Source organism: Dysidea avara, chromosome 1 (assembly GCF_963678975.1).
Source record: "Dysidea avara chromosome 1, odDysAvar1.4, whole genome shotgun sequence".
Taxonomy (NCBI): Eukaryota; Metazoa; Porifera; class Demospongiae; order Dictyoceratida; family Dysideidae; genus Dysidea; species Dysidea avara.
This window is the reverse complement of record NC_089272.1, coordinates 5,243,391-5,269,438: the sequence shown is the minus strand read 5'-3', so window position 1 is coordinate 5,269,438 and position 26,048 is coordinate 5,243,391. Positions and strand designations below refer to the sequence as shown.

The 26,048-nt window shown below is 38.3% G+C and overlaps 2 long non-coding RNA genes across 11 annotated transcripts; one reads left to right on the top strand and one right to left on the bottom strand.

Moving 5' to 3' along the window:
• The first annotated feature begins 238 nt into the window (after positions 1-238).
• Positions 239-1,718, top strand: LOC136254605 (uncharacterized). The gene is made up of 2 exons (XR_010700571.1): positions 239-604; positions 744-1,718. It is a non-coding gene; the product is annotated as an uncharacterized lncRNA (long non-coding RNA).
• A 1,674-nt stretch (positions 1,719-3,392) lies between these two features.
• LOC136254085 (uncharacterized) lies at positions 3,393-24,969 on the bottom strand. 10 transcript variants are annotated; one of them, XR_010700290.1, is made up of 12 exons: positions 24,850-24,969; positions 21,808-21,895; positions 21,550-21,712; positions 20,523-20,634; positions 18,537-18,617; positions 18,380-18,486; positions 16,297-16,548; positions 15,603-15,716; positions 15,251-15,349; positions 14,745-14,818; positions 7,325-7,368; positions 3,393-4,586 (listed from the first exon to the last, which is right to left on the bottom strand). It is a non-coding gene; the product is annotated as an uncharacterized lncRNA (long non-coding RNA). The 10 variants fall into 10 exon arrangements; XR_010700316.1 differs by having other exon boundaries at positions 16,326-16,548; XR_010700291.1 differs by having other exon boundaries at positions 24,863-24,962.
• Positions 24,970-26,048: the final 1,079 nt, after the last annotated feature.

The window sequence follows — 26,048 nt, the reverse complement described above, 5'->3', positions numbered from 1 at the left end:
ACAGTGTCAGCTCTTCCTGATGTAAATAATAAGACATTCAGGACTCTCAACTTAAAATCTGGGCTAGGCTGGGTAGCCACCCACCTTCATTTATTTCTGGATCAGTGCCTGTGTAATTCACTAAGTGGATCTGTACCCGGCCAGTCCGTACTGTGCTGAATTCATGTCGGAATATTTATAGTTACTATAATATTAGTTTGCTGTCAAATCATGTCTATAGTCGAACTAAACAAATAACTCTGTACCTTTACCAAATAAGGTGAAGCTTGCTGTGCTCAGCTATTAGGCGACCCAACTGGGTCACCACTTTTGGTAGAGTCAAAACTTGTCTTGAAGTTGTGTCGTATATAGATGATAAAATAGAGGAGGAATCTGAAAAAAGTAGAACTCCCACCAAGTCACTCACGTGCTTTCCTGTACGAATATTTAGAATCTATAGCTGTTCCCATGTGTTCCCCTCGCTGTTCCTTCATCGGCGATGGCTGATAAGCAAGACGAGTGGAATCAAGTCCGCGAGATAATAGTGCGATTTGCTAAACCACTTCATTGATTGTCCGTACGTACTGATGTGCTCACCTGCTGCAACGATCTGAGCAATTATACTGTATGTTAAGCTCTCTACCAGGCTCTGTGTTACGTTAACTACATATAAGAATCTATGAGCCTCGGTCAAATAACTTTACTTATTTAAGTTGTATTGTATTGTGTACTGTGCAGGAATCATGTATGATTATAATACACAGGTGTAATTAATAAAAGTGTCCAAATCATTACAAAACTAAGTGTATGTGGGAGCGTTACTTTACAAGTACAAGCTGAAAAAGTGGACAATGTCAAATGTGGTAGTTGTAAATGAAGATGGGTCTCCTGAGAATGTAGCCTGCTACAACTGCAAGGAATGGGCGGCAAGGAATTGCTGTGTCAGGATTGTGCCAAGTCTCAGAAATGAAATTCCCTGTGCCTTTGAGAAACTAGTAGAATGAAATTGTTTCATCTTGTATTCCAAGTGTTCATGTGCCAATACTGTGACCTTGTATCACACACTGGACATCATTTTGCTGACACTGTTCCTTGAGACACAAAACTAGAACTTTCAGTAAGATATTTCTGAACCAGGGAAGACAGACAAGAGAGTTACAATACCCTCCAGGGATAGTTTACATAACAGAAGATACTCTACTGGTGGTACATTAATGGCTATCAAGAATTCAACGTTGGCGGAAAGTACGTGGGGACCAAAGGACAGTGAATGAAGATAGTCAAGTCAATACAAATTGTTATTCACAAAAAAAATGTATGATGTATGTTTGAGTTGCAAATAAATGACCAGTAATTTAATTCATAGTCTCAGGTTTGGTGAAGGTCACCAGGAGAGGTCATTTTGAAGAGCTCTGATGTCACTAAGGATGACTAGTAAATTAAAGGTGTTGAGTACCAAATAATTCAGGAAACCCCTTTGGATTTCACACAATACTTGAAACATTGAGATGATGAATGTTGTTATAAAACAGGATACATTTTAAACCTTTACCTTAGTTACACTGTAAGTTTATGAGATACGTAATTCCACCATGTGTACAGTATGTGAAACACAATTCATTGTATATAATACACGTTTGGGTAGCATGTGTGTGTGTGTGTATAGAGAGATATGGTATTATAAATTCTGTAGATTACTTTGCAGTTTTATAATTTTCATGACTTCCTTTGTCAAAGTACATTACCTTAACTTGGGGTGGTGGGTAGGGAAAGTAATTTATTGGTTGATGATACTGATAGAGACCCCAGCCATGCGGACTGTTGAAGGGCTCATCTTGTATCTGAGTCAACATTCCAAGGACTCAATCATAATACAACGTGGCAGCACCACACACTTCAGCAATCTGCCTGATCCTACAGTATGTACAGGAGTACACCCTTTAATACAAAATATAGAGGAGAAATCTTGTATGCAAAATCTGTATACAAATGGGACCACAGACAATTATTTATTAAGGCTTATAACACAAGTGCTGAAGGCCTCTAGGCCACCTGGTCCTACAGCCTGTTAAAGTTGTTACATAAAGTATGTTTGAAAAGGTACAGAAAAGAGATCCAGACTGGACCTGGGCAGCCTTGAACCTGCAGCCATCCGATTTATACTCAACAAATACTTACAGCTAGGCAGTCAGGATGTTTTCTCCTTGTCAATTTCACAAATATGTATCCATAGGAACTCTAAACAGTGACTTATCTCAAAGTACCCCATATGTTATCAGTATTAAAAGATTCGTGGAGGTGCATTATTTAGACCACCATATTATTCAGGTCATATCTAGGTACCATGTCATAGATGGTTTGGTAAACTGTACTATGGTGGAACCCTTTAAAATGGACACCACAACAGGCACACAATTAAAAGCTTAACGCGGGCTTAAGATCATATAGTACATTTAAACTATGCTCAAGATATGACATGGCCACTATTATGAGGTGGTCATATTAAAGAGGTCCCACTACTGTAATACAAGAACTTTTCATGGGATACAAATTTTCTTGAATTTCGCGGACATCTTATCCATGGAATTAAAGTATTTCGCTGTCCATGTACAAGTTGTATGGAGATTGATGTCTCAACCACAAAAATTTGTTCCACGAAAATCTTTCAATTTTTGCAATCTACGAAAATATAATACCACAAAAATTTCTTGCTCTATGGTATGTGAAGTTCTGCAAGTTCCACATCCATTCCTGTAAAGTGGTTAATATTAATAGTGTGTGTGTGTGTGTGTACATTAACACATCAACAATTTCAAATATATGTGACTTGGATCTTTGAAAACCCAACACAATCACTCATTTTTTTGAATTCCTGTTTATTAAATATTTACAAACTACTTCATTAGCCAAGTGTAAGAGTTTCAGCCTCATATGCCAATAATTTGGAAGTTACAGTCCTACAAAGTAGCATCAACAGAAAATTAATTTGTACAGAATGTATGTATAGGGAAAATAAATTACCAGAGTTCACTAAAACGGTTGTAACTTACACAGAATAACATACAAAACAAGATTTGCACCATCGTGTTCACCATGAATACTAGAATTGATTACTGGGTAAGTTATTCCTAGTATCATCTCTCATCACTACACACAGGTGAAATTAGTGAAGAAAGATGGATCACTTACTATCATTTCAATGTGAAGTACAAATACCCATAACTTGTGTCTACTGCAATCAAATATTTTTGAGTAGGTGAATAAGTTGAGATCTAGACTTTTATAGCTAGAGCCTTTCTTTACTAAGAATAAAGTATTCAAAACATTTATGGATTCTTTTATTACTATTTCACCCATTGTATTCATGCTTTACGTAAATTTAGGCTTGCACAATTGTGTCAGGTTTTCACAGATCCAGTTACATATCATCACATGCAATCTTAGATCATAGTTTAGTTCTTCTAGTGTCTTAGGGAGTGTCATGTATCAGCTGGCTTCACCCTCTTGTAGTATATACATGTATCCTTTGTTTTTCCATGAAGATCAAAGAAACCAAACTAGTAACTCCAACATGTAGGAACCTGGACTGGTTGGTATGACCTAGATAACCGATCATGAAGTATAAATCACATAATATGTACAGACAGGTTATAGCTACCATACAAGTACAGTCCCATGATGGTCACATGATAATTACAGTAGGTCAGGAATGTGTCTGATAGCCACATGTCTCGTCAGTATCCTACATCTCCCCCTCAAGTTTCCTCTTCATCTTCCTCCTCCCCCATTACAGGGTAGAAAAGTATAAGTTCTAAAGTTGATCTTAACTGGAATAATAGGTCTTCGGTCTTTGAAATCGACGTAGAGTCGGATCTTGAGCAGTCTCCACAACTCGGGCAGTGATTCTGATTCTTCTCTGCATGATAAGCTGGCGATCCCGCTTGCTAGGGATGTTGTGCCTGATTGCCGCTAGTCCATTGACTGTCGTTAGGGACGTGATGTTTTGTGGAATAGTTCTTGGCTGTCATTGTAGTTGGGTGGGGGCTCTTATAATCGATGTCTTCTTCCTTCACTTCGTTGCATGATCAGGAATTATTTCGTCTTGTTCACGGATAGACTCGTCAGTAGGTTCTGTAGGCTAGCTCAAAGTCTCCTTAACATCTCCCACCATCAAGGGCTCGTGGTGGTTGTGAAACCGTCACAGAAAGGGTGTTCTTCTGTTCTTCAGAGGGAACGGACTCCTCTGGAGTGTGTTGATGCCTAGCGGTATAGACGTCGTTTGCCTGGTTAGCTCAGCTGTACCAACAGACTCCGCTCACACTCAGTGGGGGGCCTGCCTTCCCTCTAGAAGTTCAGTCAAACAGAGCACAATTCTTGAGTGCTTGAAGCACCATGTAGGAACCTGGGCCGGTCGGTACGACTCAGGTGGTAGTTGGTTAGCATAAATAACTGATCATGAAGTATAAAACACGTACAGACAGGTTATAGCTACCATACAAGTACAGTCCCATGATGGTCACATGATAATTAGGTCAGGAATGTGTCTGATAGCCACATGTCTGGTCAGTAGCCTACACAGCACTACTTCATTATTGAACTGAACATGTCTGTGTGAATAACAGAACATTAATGATTACAATATAGTCTGTTTGAAAGGTAACTTGTGTGTATAAAAAGACCACCTCTCAAAACCAGTCAACTTTATGTCAAAATATCATTTGTGAAAAATTTACATGTGATAGTCTCAGCAAAAACCACATAGTTTGCACAACATACTTTAATAATTTAATGAAAGTTTTAAAATAGGTGAAATTATGCACATGCAACAGAGAAAAACATACACACAAGTTTAAAATGAGCTGGCCATTTCTCAGGAAAGCAGGTCTTATATTGAATATGTTTTTACACCATCTTATTTGCCTGCTGATGGAGAGTTTGAATATCTTTCTAGATCTGTGTCGTGTGTGTTTATTACAATGTGGTAGGTAGTAAACAAGATCATGGTCATTTCTTCATAAAGTTTAAACACCTTATTCTGTCAAAATGTTTGTACAAGATACCAGTATACCGAGTTAGTCCTGGAGTCGGCCTCAATATTGATGCCATTCACTGAGACTGAAGTGTATAACAACATGTCCAGCAAGACTGGCACATTTAACATACTGAGATTGCCTTGTAGATACTAAGACCAATTAGACTATGATATAGCTCATTTAGAGGGTTACTAAATCACTTAGTCACCTGACATGCTCATTTAGTCACCTACACATGTTCAGTTAGTAACCCGCCCTCAGGCAATTTTGTACATGAAAAATAATTATAACACGAAAGGTACACTGGAGTATTTAATAATACTGCAATACAATTCTTCTCCGTGTTCTGCGAATAATTCTGGAGAAATAGTAGACTAAGCGGCATATCTACTATAGCTCTAGCTGTTACTCTGGTTACCGGTCAAATAATTATTTTTGTGGGCGCTGTAAGGACTTCAGGAAGAAACCGTTCTGCTGTTCTGCATTGCTCTTTCATGCCACCCTAATGCTCTGGCTATAAAGGTATGTACTTTAAACCATAGTCTAAATAAGTTAGACACCGCGACCAACGGGAACTAAGCGATTTAGTAACCCCTCTGGCCCTTAGTAGCGCCCTCGCTGCGCTCGGGACGCTACAGCCTCGGGCCATCAGGGTTACTAAATCGCTTAGTTCCCTTGGTCTTGGTGTCTAACTATTATATAGAAGTTGAAGCTATCTGATTTTGTTCATTTAGTTGGGAAAACATGAAATAGACAGGTGAGGTAAGGCATCACACCTCGTATAACATGCATGTACCATCACAGATTATCTACTCACCATAATAATGCTGAAACTTTAAGTAATCACTTCTTTGGATACCGTAGAAATACTACGATAATAAAGAATTGTGCAAACTACAGTGGAACCTCTGGGAATTTATTTTTGTCCAGGTATCCTTAGTTAAAGATAGTACTGTTCATTTGGGAACAAATGTCCATTACAAAGATGAGATGGTCACTTATAGCAATCCACCTGTTTCATGACTGAATTTGTTGGAGTCACTTTACACAAAACTAAAACTACAGGAGGTTGATCACATGTCATAGCCCTATATGATGTATTGCTACATTTGATTGCACAACCAAACATGGCGATATACGCACCAGGCATAGCTGGACGTTTTAAAATGTCGATATTTGGTAGTCTCTGTTAGGAGAAAGTGTCGGTATGGAATTACTGGGACATTTTTGCACTACTCAACTGCTAAACAGTTAGTGCATGCAAATCCTCCTGGGGATAGAACTACACTGTAGTATCCCATAGGTGGCTGTACCATGGTGACAGTGTAGCTACTTAAATTCCTAACTGAACATTGGTGAATAGAAGTACCCAGACTGACATATACAGCCACTCACCCAATAACACAAGGATCTTGTGGTAAAAGCTTATTATATCACCTAGCAACAAATACCTTTATGGTACCTAGGTAAACAATGGTGGTGAGAAACACAAACTACATCCCAACTGTCTTTGTTCATCTGAGATATGTCTGACCAGAAAGGAAATGGGCAACAGATGGCCAACAGTTATTTCACCCCTACTGAATGCCAACCATTGTTGAGATACTATGTACCAGGTGCCCACTGGTGACACAGTAGGCTAGGCTGCTTAACATCAAGGTTTTCATTTATGGCTACACTAGGTAGACTAGAGCAGTGTTAGAAGTTTCTTGTTCAAGGGAACAGTGCAACAACAACTGGAATTAGTGAGCATAGAACCTCCAACATAGCATTGGTAATTTACCACCAAAATAAGCCCCAGACTGGCATGCACACACACCACACACAACTGAGACGTGCTCACTCACACCCACACACCCCCACACACTCTGTACATAAAAAATAGAATGGTAGTGACCATGAATACACTATACAGTATGTTATGAGTGGCTATGAATATATCATAGGAATTTCCCTTCAATACACACATTATTATTATTTCACACAGTAACAACCGTAAAATGGCAGAATTGAATATCTGATTTAATATCTTTATTAGCACTGAGTCTGCCTGATGTGTTTACGTAACAGTAATGATGGAAGATCCTCAAATTAAAAAAAAGTTATGTACACTATCTGTGTAAAAATCTTTCTTTTCGATTTGTACTAATATAAACAGGTGCTGTACTGCAGTTGTACAAATGACTGATTTGAATGTTGGCCTTTTAGAGAGGTGGTATTTCTATACAGGTGACTACTAAGACAACAAGTTTCATTGTAACATGATTTAGATGATGAGATGTCACCATACACACTTACATAAAACGACTCACCAGTAGATGATGTCCACATCTTTCATTTGTTCCTGAAGATGTACCTGTAAGGGGTAGACATTGTTACAATCAGTTGTTGTAATCATATCATACTTGACAACTATTGTGAGATATGTCACATGTGTGCGTAAATGATGAGGTTTTGTTGTTATTGTCTTTGAAAAATTCAATGAATTCAATGTCAGGTGATAAAACAATGTCCATTGGTAAGCATTCCAGAGTACTATAGACGAGGGGAAATGACAGTTTGTATGTTTGTAATCTTGCTAATGTAACTTTGAAGTGATGAGCACGGTGGCTACATACATTATTCATAAGGTGGTATGGATAAGATTAAAATATTGTGGGTTGGAATATGAAGGATATCATTTATGATTTAGAGTTATTAGCTTAGCTTGAGTATGGCATTGTGCCAGTGTGGCCCAGTGGAGGCACTCAAGCATATGAGTGACACTGGAAGTGTATGAAGTCATTTAAGACTAATCTAGCCACACAGTGTTGAACTGATTCAATGTCCTGACAAAATACGTTCCAGCTGTGGATCCATTCCCTGGACCCCAAGGTTAACAGCCCAATGCAGTAACCACTGGGCAATCTGGTCCACATTAGGAAATCTGGTCCAACAAGATCATCATACAGTACCGTATAGTAGGGACCACAAAGGAGTAGGCGTGGCCCACAAAATAATATCACCCAAAAATCACCCTCAATTTCTCCTGACAACAATAAGGCAGTAAGTAAAACTAAGCCCAAACAAGCTTTCAGATCGACCCAAAATGCTTTCAACAAGTTACTACAAAGTAAAAAAAATAAATTATTTAACAGGATTTTCTACTAACTGAGTAACTGACTGACTGATGTCTTCAGACAAGCATAACTTGATAACAGCTAAGGCTACGGACTTGACTGTTCAACATCGCTTCAGCCCGACAGGTACCTTTTGGCATACCGCAGTATGTATAACGCATTCTTTACGGACTTACCAGTGTCCTCCTTTGTGTCCCATTCATTTTTGCTGACAGCGAAGTGTTAATGTAGTGGTAGCACGTGATGGCTTCCCTTTGTAACGGAAATCATCCATATTCTTCATAATGACTATTTTGTTAGCAGAGGTACTTTTGAAACAGTTTTTGATTTGTACTGCTGTGTAACAGGTTGAACACAGCCAACAACGAAGCGTAATGGATATTTCACTTTTCAGCCAGACAATAAATGATATAACTGGGGCATGCGGTACCATTTCTTTTGGTATGCAGGGATTGCAGAGGTACTTTTTCAAACAGTTATTGATTCAAAATGCTGTGTAACAGGTTGAACGTAGCTGACAACGAAGTGCAACAGATACTTCATTTTTCAGACGATAATTAATATAGCTGGGGCATGCGGCGCCATTTCAGATGCGATATGCGTGGGTTCACCAGGCATAATAATTATTTACAAACAAAGTCAAGAAGTACACAAAAAAATTTGGAATTTTAAACTAGAGTAGGGACCATAGCACATCGATAAAAGTATTGAAACAAGCTGGAGTAGTCCATGATATTAAATCACAGTAAAACAATAAGAAGTGCTATATCCTACCTTAATTGTAGTCATACAGGAGCTCCATGTTACCATGACAACCTAGGCAGCCTATCTCATAATTCTTGATGTCACAATTGACAGTTATGATCTGTGAACTGTCATCTTTGTTGTACACTAATCCTATTAGGGCTGGGACGAATATTGAAATTTACCTTCGAAGATTCGCTAATAAAATATTTGAACATTCGAAGCTTCGGTGTTAGCTTTCAAGTTACAGGTTTTCTTGTATTTATACACATCCTTCTTAGGTTTTACCTTTCTAAACCTATTTAATAAGTTTGTAAACATTTGGAAAGTGCATAGCAGCAGTACTGAAAGACGCAATCGATCGATTGGAAATGGGCATGTCCGCTATTCTGCAATCATGCACAGGTAAACACCAACTAATGGCTAAAAGGATGTTTTCCATGTACTATCTATCACTTTATAAACTGTACAAGGCTACAACTATGGTAGCAAGCTGAACTTCCGATGGTTTAAAATTGGGTGTGGCACACGAAGATCAATTGCGAAGAGACGAACATTGATCACGCAAGAGGAATAAGCAGCTGTAGTAAAGTAACCACGTTTATTTGTGATTCTTTCGTAGACTATGAGTGCATTACGAAGCTTCAAAGGATACTTTTATAATTTGAAGTTTACTTAACCTTCGAACCCACAAAGCATTCGAAGCTTCATCCCAGCCATAAATCCTATATATACACAACCAGTAAGATAGTAGTAACAGGTAGTGACACAAGTAGTGGTTACATCATGTATGTATGTTGTCACATCATTTGAACACACACAGTATACACTATACACACAATACAATACAAGGTTGTGGTATACATGACAACTACTACTATCACTACTTCAATGATTCTTTAATACACTAGTTTGTCAACATATTTGTTATATCATACCTATGATACACATGTACAGTATGTGACTGTTCTATTAGAATATTGTACATGACTGACGTATTAGGGTGACTGCTTTATTAGAGTATCTCAATTAGGACTGGGATGAAGCTTCGAATGTTTTGTGGATTCAAAGGTTAAGTAAACTTCAAATTATAAAAGTATCCTTTGAAGCTTTGTGATGCACTCATAGTCTATGAAAGAATTACAAATAAATGTTATCAGTTGCTTCGATGTTTGTCTCTTCGCTAGAGGTGTACCGATAATCGGATCAGCTATAATATTGGCCACCGATATGGTAATTTTTAATAATATCGGTATCAGTACAGAACAGCAGGAGGACCAATATCGCTACCGATATTTATGCAGTAGCAATAGTTTGTACATAAACGGATTACGCATTGGTTTCTACATTATCCATGTGGCACTTTAGTGCCAGTGGCTGATTGTTCACTCTGCACCAAGACCTATGCTACGAAAAGCCATACAAATGCATGTGATTCTAGTGTTTGTTGCTGGACAGCTTATCACAGTCTCTACAAATGAAGCAGTTATAGAGTACCTTTGTAATAAAAAGAAGGGTCACAGGATAACCAAGGAAACTTGCTGTACGAGCTTTCTCACAAGCCATTAGAATGTGGAGTAATGCAAATATCCGTGTAAGGCTTCATGGGAGTATACATAAAAATGTTTGTGGGTATCTAATTGTCTGGATTGCACAATGGAAACCCAATTAAGCTGTTTAACACCACTGGCAGAGTACATGCACATGTTGTGGTAAATGTACGCTTTTGTTTGCTTAAAACTATAATGCAAATATCAGATTGGCTATCGGTTATCAGCTTCTTTTGGTGGCATCAATATTGGATATCAGTACATGTCAAAAACCCATATCGGCACACATCTACTCTTCGCAGTCAATCTTCGTGTGCCACACTAACTTACAGCTGTATAAGCCATCGCAGTTTAGCTTGCTACTGTAGTTGTAGCCTTGTACAGTTTATAAAGTGATAGATAATACATGGAAAACATCCTTTTAGCCATTAGCTGGTGTTTACCTATACACGATTGTACTATAACGGACACACCCATTTGCAATTGATCGATTGCGTCATTCAGTACTGCTGATATGCACTTTCCAAATGCTTATAAACTTATTAAATAGGATTAGAAAGATAAAACTTAAGAAGGATGTGCATAAATACAAAAAACCTGTAACTTGTATAGCTAACACTGAAGCTTCAAATGTTCGAACATTTTATTAGAAAATATTCAAAGATAAATTTCAATATTCATCCCAGCCCTAATCTCAATCTCCAGTAACACTAAGAGGTGTGGTTGTAGTGCCTTGTTTTCTACAGCTAAAACAATTGGTATAATTGCAGCTACTGTGTTCTGATTTTTGTAGTGAACCAATTAGCTACATCATTACGGTGACAAATAACTGATTAGGGGCAGCCGTACAAACTTAATTGGACAGCATATTTGTGGTAATGCACGAACAAAAGTGGAAATCCATAGACCACAACGAAGCATCTCAGTGGACTAACAGAACAAGCTCTGTCAGACCGCCCAGTAACTTTTACTTCACTGGTGAACAGCGCCAGTTGCTATCATATGATCACTATTGTATGAAGTAATCCTGACCAAACATGGGGCCAAGCACATTTAAAAGTACTTTAGTAAAGTACAAGTACTTTTGAGTTTGCGAAGTACAAGTACTCCAACTGAAATCACGAGAGTGCCTAAATAAAGTACAAGTACATACAGGAAGTACTAAAGTAAAGTACAAGTACAGTACATTTTGCCATAGTAAAATTTATGTAGCCGTGCATACAGTTTTATATTTTATATTCACAGAACTATTACGCTGCATACTAATCGTTTTAAAGTCTACTACGCTCAGGTTTAAATTCCTTTCCTGCTATGCTAAATACGTAACTGCTTAATTGGAGTAAATGATACAAGTACTATTTGCCACAATGGAAAGAGAAGGATGGTGTTTGACGTAGAAGGATACTAATGATGCCTAAATGGTGTCCTGATGTTGTAGTATCTAAATTAATATACACTTCTAAAGAAAGTGTCGATACAGAATTTCTGGGATACTTTTCTGACTTTTACACTATTCAACTGTTAAACAGTTAGTGCAGGCAAATCCTCCTGGGGGTAGAACTAGTACCCCATAGGTGGCTGTACCATGGTGACAGTGTAGGTTCTCAAATCTCCAACTGAAAATTGGTTTTGAAATATCATCAGATCTATAGTCACTCAGCCAATATCACAAGATCTACAGTATAAAGCTTATTATATCACCTAGCAACAAATACCTTTATGTCAACTATGTAAACAATGGTGGTGAGAAACATAAACTACATCCCAACTGTCAAACCAGAAAAGAAAATGAGCTGCAATCTTGTTAATCTGATCAGTAAATAACTGATGGCCAATTGTTATTTTCACCCCTGACTGAATGTTGCCCGTTGTATTGTATTTTTCCAAGATCTTGCAGTATACAAAGCGCCATGCACCAATAATACGCGTGCATCTGGCAAAGTGAGTCATTGCTGATTCAGTTTCACACATCATTATAATGCTGTCAGTATGATTAAATGAACAGTAGAAGACTACCACAAGTTATTGATGGTACAGTATTTGTATCTGTAATGTATGACCACGCGGTTTAATTCCCAATTTTGTAACTCGTATGCGTGTGCATTAGCGCATGGTACTTTGTACACTACAAGATCTTGGAAAGATACAGTATGAGATTCAGTTAACACCAGGTGACCATTGATGACACAGCAGATAAGTTCTTATCTACAGTGTAGCAATGTAAAAAATCTTGCTCAAGGAAGTAGTTGGGAATTAATGAGCATCAAACCTTAAACATAGCATTGGTGTTGTACCACTAGGATAGGCACCAGCCTGGCACACATACCAACACACACACACACACACACACACACACACACACACACACACACACACACTACACTACACACACACACACACACACACAAAACACCAACACACACTACCAGGGTCGCCCAGAGATAAGCTTGCTACTGAAACTGTGACTGCTCTATTAGAGTATTTGGATCTTGACTGCTCTATTAGAGTATATCAATCTTTTAAACAGTTATTCAAGGGGGTTCCCTAGGGGCCCCTTTCAAGTTGGGGCCCGAGTCAAAATTCCCCCCGTGGGTGGCCCTGCACACTACACAAACACACCACAGACTATATAACAGATGCTACAGACTACAGTACTCCACATATGTACAGTACATTAACACACGACCTATGCTCTATACCGCACACACACACCACACACATGTACACACAAGTTTTGTTTCAACAATTTAGGATATGCAGATTTGTTGTGGTAGTATGAACTTTAATTTATCACTAGAAGTAACTCCTTACAAGGTGTAGTTCATTGGCATACATGGGTGGATATAGGGAAAAATTATATTTGATAAATGTACAGAAACTATATATGTGACTGGATCTGAAAGAATCCCATATGTTCACGCAAGCCTAATTTTACAGTAGAATGCAATGGGTAGAATATTTAATGAAATCAAAAAAAAATATCCGTAAAATTTTTAAGTAGTTGTTTTACAATCAAGTAAAATGACAACACCAAAAACCTTGGTATCATTGTGATCCCCAACGTAAGAGGATTCCAAGATCTTTGTTTCATGTCAGTACTCCCAGGAGAAGGAAGATATGAGCATTTGCCTACCATGCATTGCATGAGCAGTTCACTACTGTTTTTTCCCCTCACGTTTTTGCCTTCGCCCTGGTGAGCCTGGAAGACAAAACTCACCCAGCAATGGATTTGCCTGTTCATGGAGAACTTGATGGTAAAAGTTGCATCTTGGTAGAGGACTGCGTTTGTACTGTAAGTTATGATTGATTTCCCTTTGGCCCCTATGTTAATAAAAAAAAGTGTTCTGTTAAATGCGAAAGCCAATGTATTGGCTTATGTTACAAGCATGTGTTCAAACGCACATATCTTGTAAACAAAATATCCTATGAATATACGGTTTGGACCACGCTACTCTGTGGTTAATGGGAAATACCCTAAGCTTTATCCGAACATTGTAGCACTATCAAGCATGAAGTAAGGGCAATATGCGTTTGAAAGAATTTTCGGCCATTTTTAAGATGATAATTGCTACGATACTACCTGTCATAAAGGAGAGACGGAATAAAGAAGGTTAGTAAAAGTTATATGATGTTGTAGATTTATCCTCCGTGAGTAGTTTAACACAAACCACGAAGGAATAGGTTGTTCCTACATGGAGTAACAGGAGCCCAAATTTATATGTCAAAATGCGTATTTTTCGTAAAATAACTTTCGTTTTTAAGAACCAAAGCCAATATTTAGGGGCCAAAGGGTTAATTAATTAAGTGCCTGTAGTTTATTTTCCGTATTGTCACTGTACAAATCGATTTATCTGCTGTTGCCACTTTGTAGTACCGCAACTTCAAAAGTTCATGGCTTCTAGAGCTGAAACTTCGGTTGACCATACCTTGGCTATCTAAATAAAATAAAATGGAATCTGATAAATGTACTAACATATGGGGTTCTAGCAGATCCGATCACATACATCACAGAGCTGTCTATCACAGCATAAACCACAAAGCCACCTATAACTTCAAAAGCAAAATTTAAGGCCCAGATCTTATAGACCCTGGCTGGCTACAGTACATTATAATGTACCACAGCCTAGATGTGGGAGCAGTACCGCCAGTTTCTTTAAAAACTCAAGCCAAATGATACAGCCACTACATGAACACATATCACAATAATACAGTCCTTCAGACTCTATGAGCTTTATATTGAGACGTTTAGAACACATTTTAGTCTAAAATACAAGTACAGTACAAGTGACATACACACATACCCCACAACTAAAACTTACTCATGGCTAACAGGTTAAATGTACTGAAAGTCACGTTGGTTGACTCCTCTGCTCTTAGTTGTACATCCAAATTCCTATTAATGCATACCATACACAATTTATCATAATAGTTTACAAGTAGTGTGTGTGTGTGTGCGTGTGTGTGTGTGTGTGTGTGTGTGCGTGTGTGTGTGTGTGTGTGTGTGTCTGTGTCTGTGTGTGTGTGTCTGTGTGTGTGACTCTGTGTGTGTGCGTGTGCGTGCATGTGTGTGTGGTATGCATACATACACGTGAGTATTTTGTGAGATGAGACAGTGTGGAACGTGCACATGATATGACTAACAGAACACTTGTACGATAATGATAAGGAAAAATCACAACTTACGCTTCACAATTTTCACAGGTGTACATGTGTAGGTGACTTTGTGAGATGAGTGTGGAGAACACACATGTACACAAACACACATACAGTACATACACAAAGATACACACAAACTAATACTATATCCTGTACATGTACACATTACCTGTCATTATCTCCACCAGTAAATTTCAGTGACACACTACACCAGTGTTATCAAAGATGAAACCATCAGTACCACAGGCTTTAGCCTTCTCACATGTCCCTAGTGGGATAGCATAAAAATAATAAAACCATATTATTATCCCATGACCACTTGTTACCATGACTACGGTGTGACTGACAACCATAATAAACAAGATCATTAAAGTGAATATCAATGTACAAAATATGGATACAATTATTTTATTACACACAATTACAAGGAATACAACACATTACAATACTATGGACTGTCATGTTTGTTTATACACAATAAAAACACATGTACATACATACACAAGCACATACAAACATACCAACTCCTACACAGCTATGTACTGTAGACAGCATAAGGCCATGATACAGTTGATACAACTTCTTCACCATTGCCTCTGTCTCCAGTCAACACAGAACAGTATCGTTGATATATGCTAAAATCAAAATGAGAAAAAGTAGTTACAGGTATAATAACTGTTTAGTAATTATTCCAATGTGATAGACATACAATTCACAAACAACAAATTGGGCTGTAGGGCAGTTCCACAAAGGATATACATATAATAGCACAACCAACTAGCCTACACACTAGTACAGTTAGTATAGATACAGGGGAAGGGGTTAGGCTTTGAGTAGCTGTAATGAATGTACACCGTATGCAGATTTTTTATTTACTTTTTTTTACTTACAGTAAATTCAAGTCCGTAAGATCAGGAGCCCATTAGCAGGCTCCTGTTGAGATAATTGTACCAGCTTTACTGTAGCTCATACATACATAGAAGTAATGTTGTTTAGTATCCAAACCACAACACTTGTAAACTGTACAATCAAACAAATCATTTGTCACATACACACATCATGACGGACATATACAAGTGACTGAGTATTCCATAATAGAGCCCAACAACAGAACATCTTCCCTAGCATAAAACATTTTATGATGTTGGCCATTTCTAATCCCTTACACTTCTGCCCATAACATTTACTTCAATATCCACTATACTGGTTACCTACCCTGAGAACTGTTTATTGTCACAACCCACAATCAAACTGTTAATGAACATCTTCAATTGGAGTAGTAGCAGTGCACTTTTAGATCTCACAAATACTAAACCCTGATCCATTTTGTTAGAAGTATCAGCAACTTCATCTGCCCCAGAAACTTGAACACAGTAAACTTTGTGTGTGTATGTGGTACTTCCTCTCAGTTGGTATCTAGTAATCCTGATTGTTGATCAGTCTCATTAGAACATCTTGTTTATAGAACTACACAATAGAAACACTTGTATACATTACATTTCATAACAAACTATTTGTCAATTAGGAAGTATAGCTCAATTGTATACATGATTAGGGCTCAGTAGAACATGTACATCAACAAGCTAATTGTGTTAAGCCAGTTGTCATCTTGAAATAACATTGTTGAGACAGTTTAGTGGATAATCAAGACAGTTTAGTGGATAATCAAGACAGTTTAGTGGATAATCAAGACAGTTTAGTGGATAATCAAGACAAATGATAGTGTGTCATGCAGCCAAGTATAGCTAGTGTGGATGGGCGAAATATGAGTGGGCATTTTACAGGAACCAAGAAAACGACATTTTCACACATCCATAGCTCGATAGTCCCCGAAAGGAAATTAACCAGTTTTGCTGTGAAAACTCCCTTAGGTGGGACACCTCCTTTACCAAAATTTAGTTGAAAGCAATCATTGAGATATGTACCTTTAAAGATTGTCTTCATATTTTTCTTCGTAATATTCTTACATATTCTTTAAGCACATTTAGATAAACTGCAATTACTTGCGCATACTTTAAATATAGCTTCAAATTTGGAAGGCAGTAAGAGCATAATACAACATATTTACAGTCAAATTTTAAAATAGATCAAATAAAAACAAGGGAGTTATGCACAATTTTGAAAATTGTGATTTGTTTTCACACCCACAGGGTAATCTGCTTGACAGAATAACTTGAAAATCAGTCTGCACATGAAGTAACTATCGTAGTGCAAACCTTTCATGCTGAGAGTATTAGCTAAAGAGATAAAAAGCAAAACCCAAACATGTGAAACAAGAGCGATTGATAGAACAGTCACTGAAACAGCCATATGAAGCTGAAACTTGGCCAGAGCATACAATTGGCTAAGTAGATTATAAATATTCAATAATAAAGAATTTGGAAAATGCGCCATTATGTCGGGTTTTCGCAGATCCGGTCACATATAGAGTAGCAGACAACAATTCATCACCACTTTGTTTTCATTGCAGGGAATGGATAGTTTAGAAAATGAAATACTTTTTTATCATTTATGGAGAATTATTTTCTGTTTAGAGCTATGTTTACATTACGGAAAAATGAAACCTTACATAATTTATCACCAGTTAGAAGTATGGTACCGCTCAAATGTAACGTCATCTCGCAAAAGTGCAAGCCATTAAAAAGACTTGCTAATTGAAGGGCATGGCACCCATATCACTCGCAAGTGTTCATTTGGGATGAAAACTCACAAACAAAGTGAGTGCCACGCCCTTTACTTAGCAAGTTTTTTAATCACTTGCACTCTTGCGAGACGACATTACACTTGAGCGGTACTGCAGCTCCTTAGTTTCTTGTTGCTGTAATGGCAGTGCTCTTAATCAGTGGATTAACGGTCAGTCGGGCAGCAGACTTTAGCATTACAAGCTGTCTCTTGGTTGCTAGGAGATTAAACATTCAAGCCACCCAAGAGATATATAATGCCAACCTCGCTGCTATACAGAAACTTCACAAAATCACTTTAATAGTGTTTCAGCACATACTGCCTACAAGTAGAGAACCTTACATCAGAAAATGCTGACTACAGGCAGTGTTACTGCAAAGTATAAACATGTCCAGACAAGTTTAGATTTGTCAGGACATTTTGTCCTGGCACTTAAGAATTCTTATTGGGACCACTGTAATGGGTGGATTCATACTGTATAGCACAGAAACTCTATAAGTTTTCTATCACAATATGAACATATATACAGTTTAGTCCTTCAGATTCTATGAACTTTACACATTTAGAATGCATTATGACCATGTTAGCCTAAAATACAAATGACATACACACATACCACAATTCATGGCTAACACTATGGTCAAGAGAAGTAGACTGGCACAACATAATCAGCTTAATTTAAATTTCACTGGCAGGATTCAATGAGTGGATCATGTACACACACTATAAACATGTGATCAATAATGTGTAATAATTACATAACAAGTACTTACATAGTGATAGTATCCTAGGTTGTGTTTATGATTAAAGTCACGTTGGTTGACTCCTCTGGTCTTAGTTGTATATCCAACCTCCTATTAATGCACACCACACACAATTTATGATAATAGTTTGCAAGTAACTTAATGTGTTCATCCGTGTGTGCATGCATGCACAGCAGGGGCGGTGGAGACACCTTCATTTGGGGGGAGGGGTTTAGGGATCTAGCTTGGTGATGCCATGGCCTAGCGTAAGTGAAAGACCAAAAAAAGGCAACTGACAATAGCTGCCCTCCACAAACTATATCTCCTTATTTATAACTACATACATAGCTTGTTACACTGCTCCTATGGCTGCTCTATTAAGTATCTCGAATTATTGATGCTATTGAGCTAGGCTCTCAATGACAGCTATAGATAATTTTAGGGGGTCTAAGCCCCTCCATAATCTTTTTGACAGGGGCTATAGCCCCCCTCCCCTCCCCCTTCTCTGCCGCCCCTGGTGCACAGTGTATGTGTGAGTGCAGTGTGTGTATGTCATGTAAGATGAGAACATACATATGAACTATGAACTGACTAAGAGAACACTTATATGATAGTGATAGGTGTTGGGGGTTCTGACTGTATAGCAAGGTACGGAGGAGTTTCACCTCGTAATTAACAGATACTGCTAAACATTCATGTACATAGGTTCAGGTTCCAGGTTCAGGTTCACAGTTACATACATGTTACATGTACAACATTTCAAGTAGAGATGTCAATTTTCACAAGCTTACTACAACACAAACACATGTTAGTCACATGTTTTTCTTGTTGAAGTTATAATAGACACAGTCATTAAATGTGGTAAGCACAACTGAGCAACTTTATGAGAAGGATCATCATCATGTCACTTCTACCAGGTGTATGGAAACATTTTACAGTGAAGAGTCAATTATCCAAACTAATAAGGGGAAGGGATGTTTGTGTATTTGTACATAAAATCAAACAGTCATCCATAACAGTTTTCTTCAAATACTCTAATAGAACAATCATTTTGACATTCAGATCATCATGGTAAGAAGAACCTCTTCAATTTTATCCAGCCACCATGAAAAATACGGACAATTCGTGCACCTCAACTATCAATTACTGACTCGAAAGTGAAGTGGTTATTACCACCTATTTTCAGCCTGTTACACAGCATTACAAATGAACACACCTCTGCAATCAATCCAGTCATCACGGAAAACACGAACGATTAATGGGAAGCCATGCATTGCATTGCCGTGAATCAACATCTTGGACTGTCAGCAAAATAAATGGGACACAAAGGAGGACAAAGGTAAGTCCATGATGTGTGCATTTTATGTACTGCGGTATGCCAAAAGGCACATCTAGGGACGAAGCGACATCAAACAGTGAAAACATCAAGCCTGAAGCCTTAGCTGTTATCGAGTTACGCTTGTCTGAAGGTATTAGGCAGGCAGGCAGTTAGTCAGTCAGTAGATAAAATTCCATTGAATACATTTTGTAAAAGAAATTGTGACAAGCATTTAGGGTCGTACTGAAGGCACTTTAGGGCTTGGTTATACCTAAACAAAGGCACCAGGATGGTATTGTGAAGCTTGAGATTTTTGGCCAGAATAACCCAAACCTCCATGATCCCTAATATACAGTACTACCGTACTGTTACATGATACATACTATCATCACAGTCCAGAAATGATGGGATGGAGAAGAGGAGATGGATAGTATAAAGTAAGAACACTACGTATATATACACAGTCACACACCAAAAAAGCAAAGACCTTGGTTACGGCTGATGTGGTCACATCTACCCAGTGAACCAACACTGGGACACCTGTGTACTATTCAGGTGCTAGGAGTCAGCACAGCCAAATCCTCCTGGGGAAGGACTAGGAGGCTTTGACATGTCTCACAGGTGAAACTGTGGGCACCTGAAGTCCCACCTGGACCTTCACCCACTATGTGAGAAATGAACAGTTGACATTTACTTACCCAGTTAATACAAGGTACTCAATGATGTCACAGCTAAGTGGGCTGCTTCCCTAGTTGACGCCAGGCCATCAGGTCTCCATTAAACAGCTGAGTAGACTGGAGTAATGTCGCTCTAAGAAAAAAATAACACCAATTTGGCATAACTGGGTATCAAATCTTAATTATCAGGCTGTTGGCTTATGCACGCACGCACGCACGCACGCACACGCATGCACGCACCCACACACACACACACACACACACACACACACTCTCTCTCTCTCTCTCTCACACGCACACACTCACACACACGTGCGTACACACACATCTGACACATTCCAGACATCTTACGCATTCCAGAGAAATTAGAGAATGCCTGACCATAACCATATTTGCCATTATCATAACAAAAGAAGCCTCAGCAAGCTATTGTACTATATGTACAGGTGTGTATATATATGGTGAACTATTTTATTTTATTTTACTAATAATTATTATTAGGAGAATAAACACCCAAGGGAGTGACCACAAATAAACCAATGCCAATCACTGTGTGCTGCAATGCAACATCATAGAATCAGCCAAAATTTCACTAGTGATGACAAATTATGAAAATGCATTGTATGACCCACTGAGTGAAAACCTGACTTGTCTGCATTTTCCTCAAACTTCATTTTATAACTTTTTTGTTGTATAGAGGGAAAAACCTATGGGCTTTTAAATTTCAGTCTAGAGTTTTCAGAGTTATAGCAATGGACAACAAGAAATTCAAAACAATCGATTTGTACATGTAGAGTGACTATATATGGAAAAACAACTACAGGTGCTTGTTTAATCAATCATAAGTCTTGAGTGTAACGGGCTACAGAGTTGGGACTTGTGTCATACTATTCACCATGAACTGGGGTATTCATCAAGGTGTAGTTTTTGGCCTACATAGAATCATACCTTTAAGCAAGAAACAGCAACGATAAAGTCCTGTTTTACTTCAACATAAACAAACACACATTTACTTTGTGATAGAGAAACAAAACAATGATATTCTTACTCTCCATGAAGAGGCAAATCTAGTAGTGTATTAGAGACATCAATTCGTGTCTTCCTTCACAATTTACTGGAGTGATTAACATGACTGGAGCAATGTGAGTAAAGTTTTTTGCTCAAGGAAACAACAACACCAATTTGGCATAACCAGTTATTGGTCCTGTAACCTTTCAAAAACACACACACACACACACACACACACAAACACACACAACACACACACACATACACAACACACACACACACACACACAAACACATACCAATTCACAGTCTCCAGGAGGCTGCTAGACATTCAAAGGTCATGTCTCTGTCTCCACTCAGCAACAGACTCCACCCACAACAGTGTCACTACAAACAGAATGTAGGAGTAAATTTTTGTAATACTACACATAAACACATGTACAGTATATTTTATTTCAATCATCACATTTCTTTGTTCAGTCACCCTTCTCTGTATAATCAGAAGTGTGCACACATGATTAGTTGAAACCAGGTAAGCGTTTAGTAGAAATGGGACAATATTGCCAATAATCGATGCATAGGTTGAGCATGCGTAGAAGTATTTACGAAAGCTGAATGAAGAAAATGGCATCCAATGTTAGTCATGTTAGTCAAGAACAAGAGTGGAAAGATTCCACTTATTGTCACAAGAGGCAACTTAGGGAGCTCTATTACTGTGAGCTGTAGTCCAGAGGTTAATGATAATACACAGAAACTGAGCTACCATATTCTATGTACATGACTGTACAACAACAATGGTATAACTGTTGTAGTAAAGTAACCTCTACATGGTACCTGAAATCAAGAACTTCATTAATTCCAAAACCTACGTTTCTCTACTTCCAATAATGGCTACATGTCTACAGCAATACAAACAGTTTATCATGCTGTTCACTGCCATTACTGGTTTAGTTACTCAACAACAATACGTTTTGAGCTTTTTTCCCTTTTATCAGTCTATATGGTTGAGACTGGGTGTTATGTTGACTGTTGTGTGAGTGACTGGTAATACACAAACAGTAGCTGCCAATTACCATCAATTCAATGACAGGTAAGATCAAAGCGACATCTAAAGGTCATGATATACAGAGATCTTCTTCACCATTACCTCTGTGTCCACTTGGCAACAAGCTCCTCAACACATTACAGTTACAAATGACCCTCATGATCACAAAGCAGGTACTACAGAAGATGACAACTAGAGGAGGTGAAATTACTGCACACACTATTATTGACTTAATACAAAAGAAGCAAAACAAGGAAGTTCTGGTCAGCATGAGAGATTATGGGTAGACAATATGGCACCACTCTATGAAACACTCACTAAGACTCTATACATGAGATTAAGCTTCTAAGAAGGAAGAGTGCTGCTACAACTTCAATTGAAAGTAAGTAAAATAACACAAACATGGTTCTCAACATGATCCGTTCACGCACACAGTGGAATCCTCTGTTATAAGACTTCTGTTGTATAAGGAACTGTTGGCAAAGAGAACCTTAGAGTTGGCGATCTGTAAGATATGGTTTATTAATACAAAAGATATGCACAAGGACTCAGTAAGCATGACCATATATTTTTAGCTCTGTGTGTGCATGCGTGCATGAGTTTGTGTGCATTAGGGTTGGGCGATATTGGTATTTTCTACTTGCAATTATTACACTGAGGTGATCTTGCGACAATTGCGAGTATTTCCATGTCCACTATAAGGTACTATGTGTCATAAATAAGACATTATTGTGGGCCTACAGTATTCAACTCTGATATGTAATGGTAGCACAAGTTGCTGTCAGACCTTCAGTATTTCTAGGTACAGCTCTCTAATGTTTGTGTCAGTCCTGTAGTCACTGCAAAGCACTAATAACACAATTTCTCTCTTAGCAATTATTCAGAAAATGCATTAATATTGCATAAATGGTATTCCAGTATTTTCAAAAAAGCTACGGTACTCAGTATTGCACATCATAATATTGCATACAGACGATAATATTGAACCCTAGTGTGTGTGTGTGTGTGCGTGTGTGTGTGTGTGCGCGTGTGCATGCGGTATTGTTGGATGCTATTTTCATCTATCACCTTACATAATTAAACCCTAATACAAATGCACACGCGCACGCTCCCACACACACACACACACACACACACACACACACACACACACACACACACACACACACACACACACACACACACACACACACACACACACACACACACACACACACAGAGCAACAACAAGACTGGAATGGAAAGAGCCCAGTATACAGTATTTCAAGTTTTACAGGACTCACACGCAATGAAGTTACTGCATCAATCAAAAAGAAGCTGTTTGTCAACCATGCCACACTGAAACAGTTTACACTGACAATACAACCAATTTATGAACACATATTTGGAGCAACAACATCCTGTCAAGCATAACCTCCTACTGTCACAAGCAGTGATGGAGGATAAGAATAGAAAAAAATGCTCTGATTAGCCAACAACTGAAGTTATTGTTGAGCAACTACGTTAACCCTTTAAGCAGTAACAGCACGTTAAATAGTGCTATTGGTAACTGTATTGCTATAGACATGACGCCATTATTGGTAATAGAGAACAAGGAGGGTTTTAGAATTAATGAAGGTGGTATAGCCTATATGGTAGCTCAGTTTCTGTGTATTACCACTGACCCCTGTACTACAGCTCACAAGCTCACTTTGGTCTCACCTGTCATGAAATTACTTGCATTATAGTCACTCACACAACAGTCAACATTGGTGAGAAATCCCTTAACAATGGGTTGGGCCTTCTAAACTTCCCCTGTATGGGCCACACCATACAACTAGCCATAATAAAGGTTTTGATATTGGGCCAGTGAAGACAGCATGTTAAGTAACATAGTGAGCCATTGTCATCACTCATCTAAAACCTCTTATTCATTGAAACTTCCGTAGCTAGGCAGTTATCATTACTAATCATTTGTGCATTACTGGCTAAAGGAAGTTTCATAGCTGAAGGGTGATCTACGAAATGTACGAAATTTTCTATCTCAGATAATTTGCAGCTCATCAATTTGGTAAGCAGAACAAACACACAGTACAAGTCACACAACAACAAGATATGGAGCTACCACAACTTTGTATCATTTGTGATATATTACCTATAACATGTTGACTCTACACATGTACATTCTGCCTGCAAATACAAAACAATAAATATGACCCGGTGCGCGTTTACAAGAATCGTCACAATGAAATACACTCGGAAAAACACTAACGGCTAACATATTCCATGCATACATACACACGAATAGTATACTAACTTTATTAACATACGGTCTAGGGGGATTGGTGGACGTTATCAAGCAAAGAGCAACAAAGTAAGCGCCTTGGAAGTATTGTCTTGTTTGTCTTGCGCGCCTTCCCCTAATTATTAGCGCACTTAAAAGTACACGCCCGGTGGAGATGGCGCAGCTCGAGGGTGCAGCTATCTTAACTACCTTGGTGGTTGTCGTGTTTACAAAGCAGATTGACGTGTTGCCGTGTCTCAACCAGTTGACAAAGAGGCGAAAGTGAGATATACCTACAGCTGTGTGTATAGCTACTAATAGAGTAGTTTGTCACTGACATACCATGCTACAGCTCCCAGCTACTGCAATTGAAGCAAGTAATATAGATGACTTTAAGGGATTGTAGACTATTTTTGTATTAACCCAGCTATAGACTAAAATGTTGTATGCTTTGTGCTTAGCTATATATGTGTTCTTGTGTGTATCTGTGCTTTATAGCTACTCCCTAATGGAGGCCTGCACAGTATCAATAATAAATAAATAAATAAATAAATACAGATACTAAGGTGTACCCATCATGTGACTATACTCAGAGCAGGGCACCCATCATGAATATTTAAGGATACTTTATACTCGGACACCATCACAGTCAATTTTATATTATAAAACACTTGTAGCTAGCTAATGCGGCATTTGAACAATATTTAGCTAGTTGCAGACCGGCTAAACCCTTGAATTAGCTACTAAAACTCCGAGTGTAGCTACCAAGCTTGTTATCTTTCAAAGTGGCACAGAATTTGACTAAGACAAGAAAAATCCTTTCTGCCCCAGTGCTCACCGTTCATTTTCGGCTGGAGTTGTTAACTCAGGACATCACAGCATCACTGCCAACAATTTGCTAATTGCTATACTACACTGTACTTCTCTAGTTACAGTAAACTGACTCGGGTGGCCAGCACAGCAGTAATACATTTTTATAACTTCCAGATTACATCTCAGGAAGATGTAATGTAAATTCAGGTTTAGATTAGTATTCATTTAACAACCATGCATGTTGTAGCTAAGCATTAATTAATTTTTGTGTGTGAATTCACCAAATTGCCATATTTTGGCATGTGTTTTAAAAATGTCAGCCTTAAATGAAAGTATTCCGGACTGGTGTACTTTGCTTTGCACACCTGCACCACATCATTGCACAATTCTCCTAGTGCCTTGAATTGGTCCACTATTAT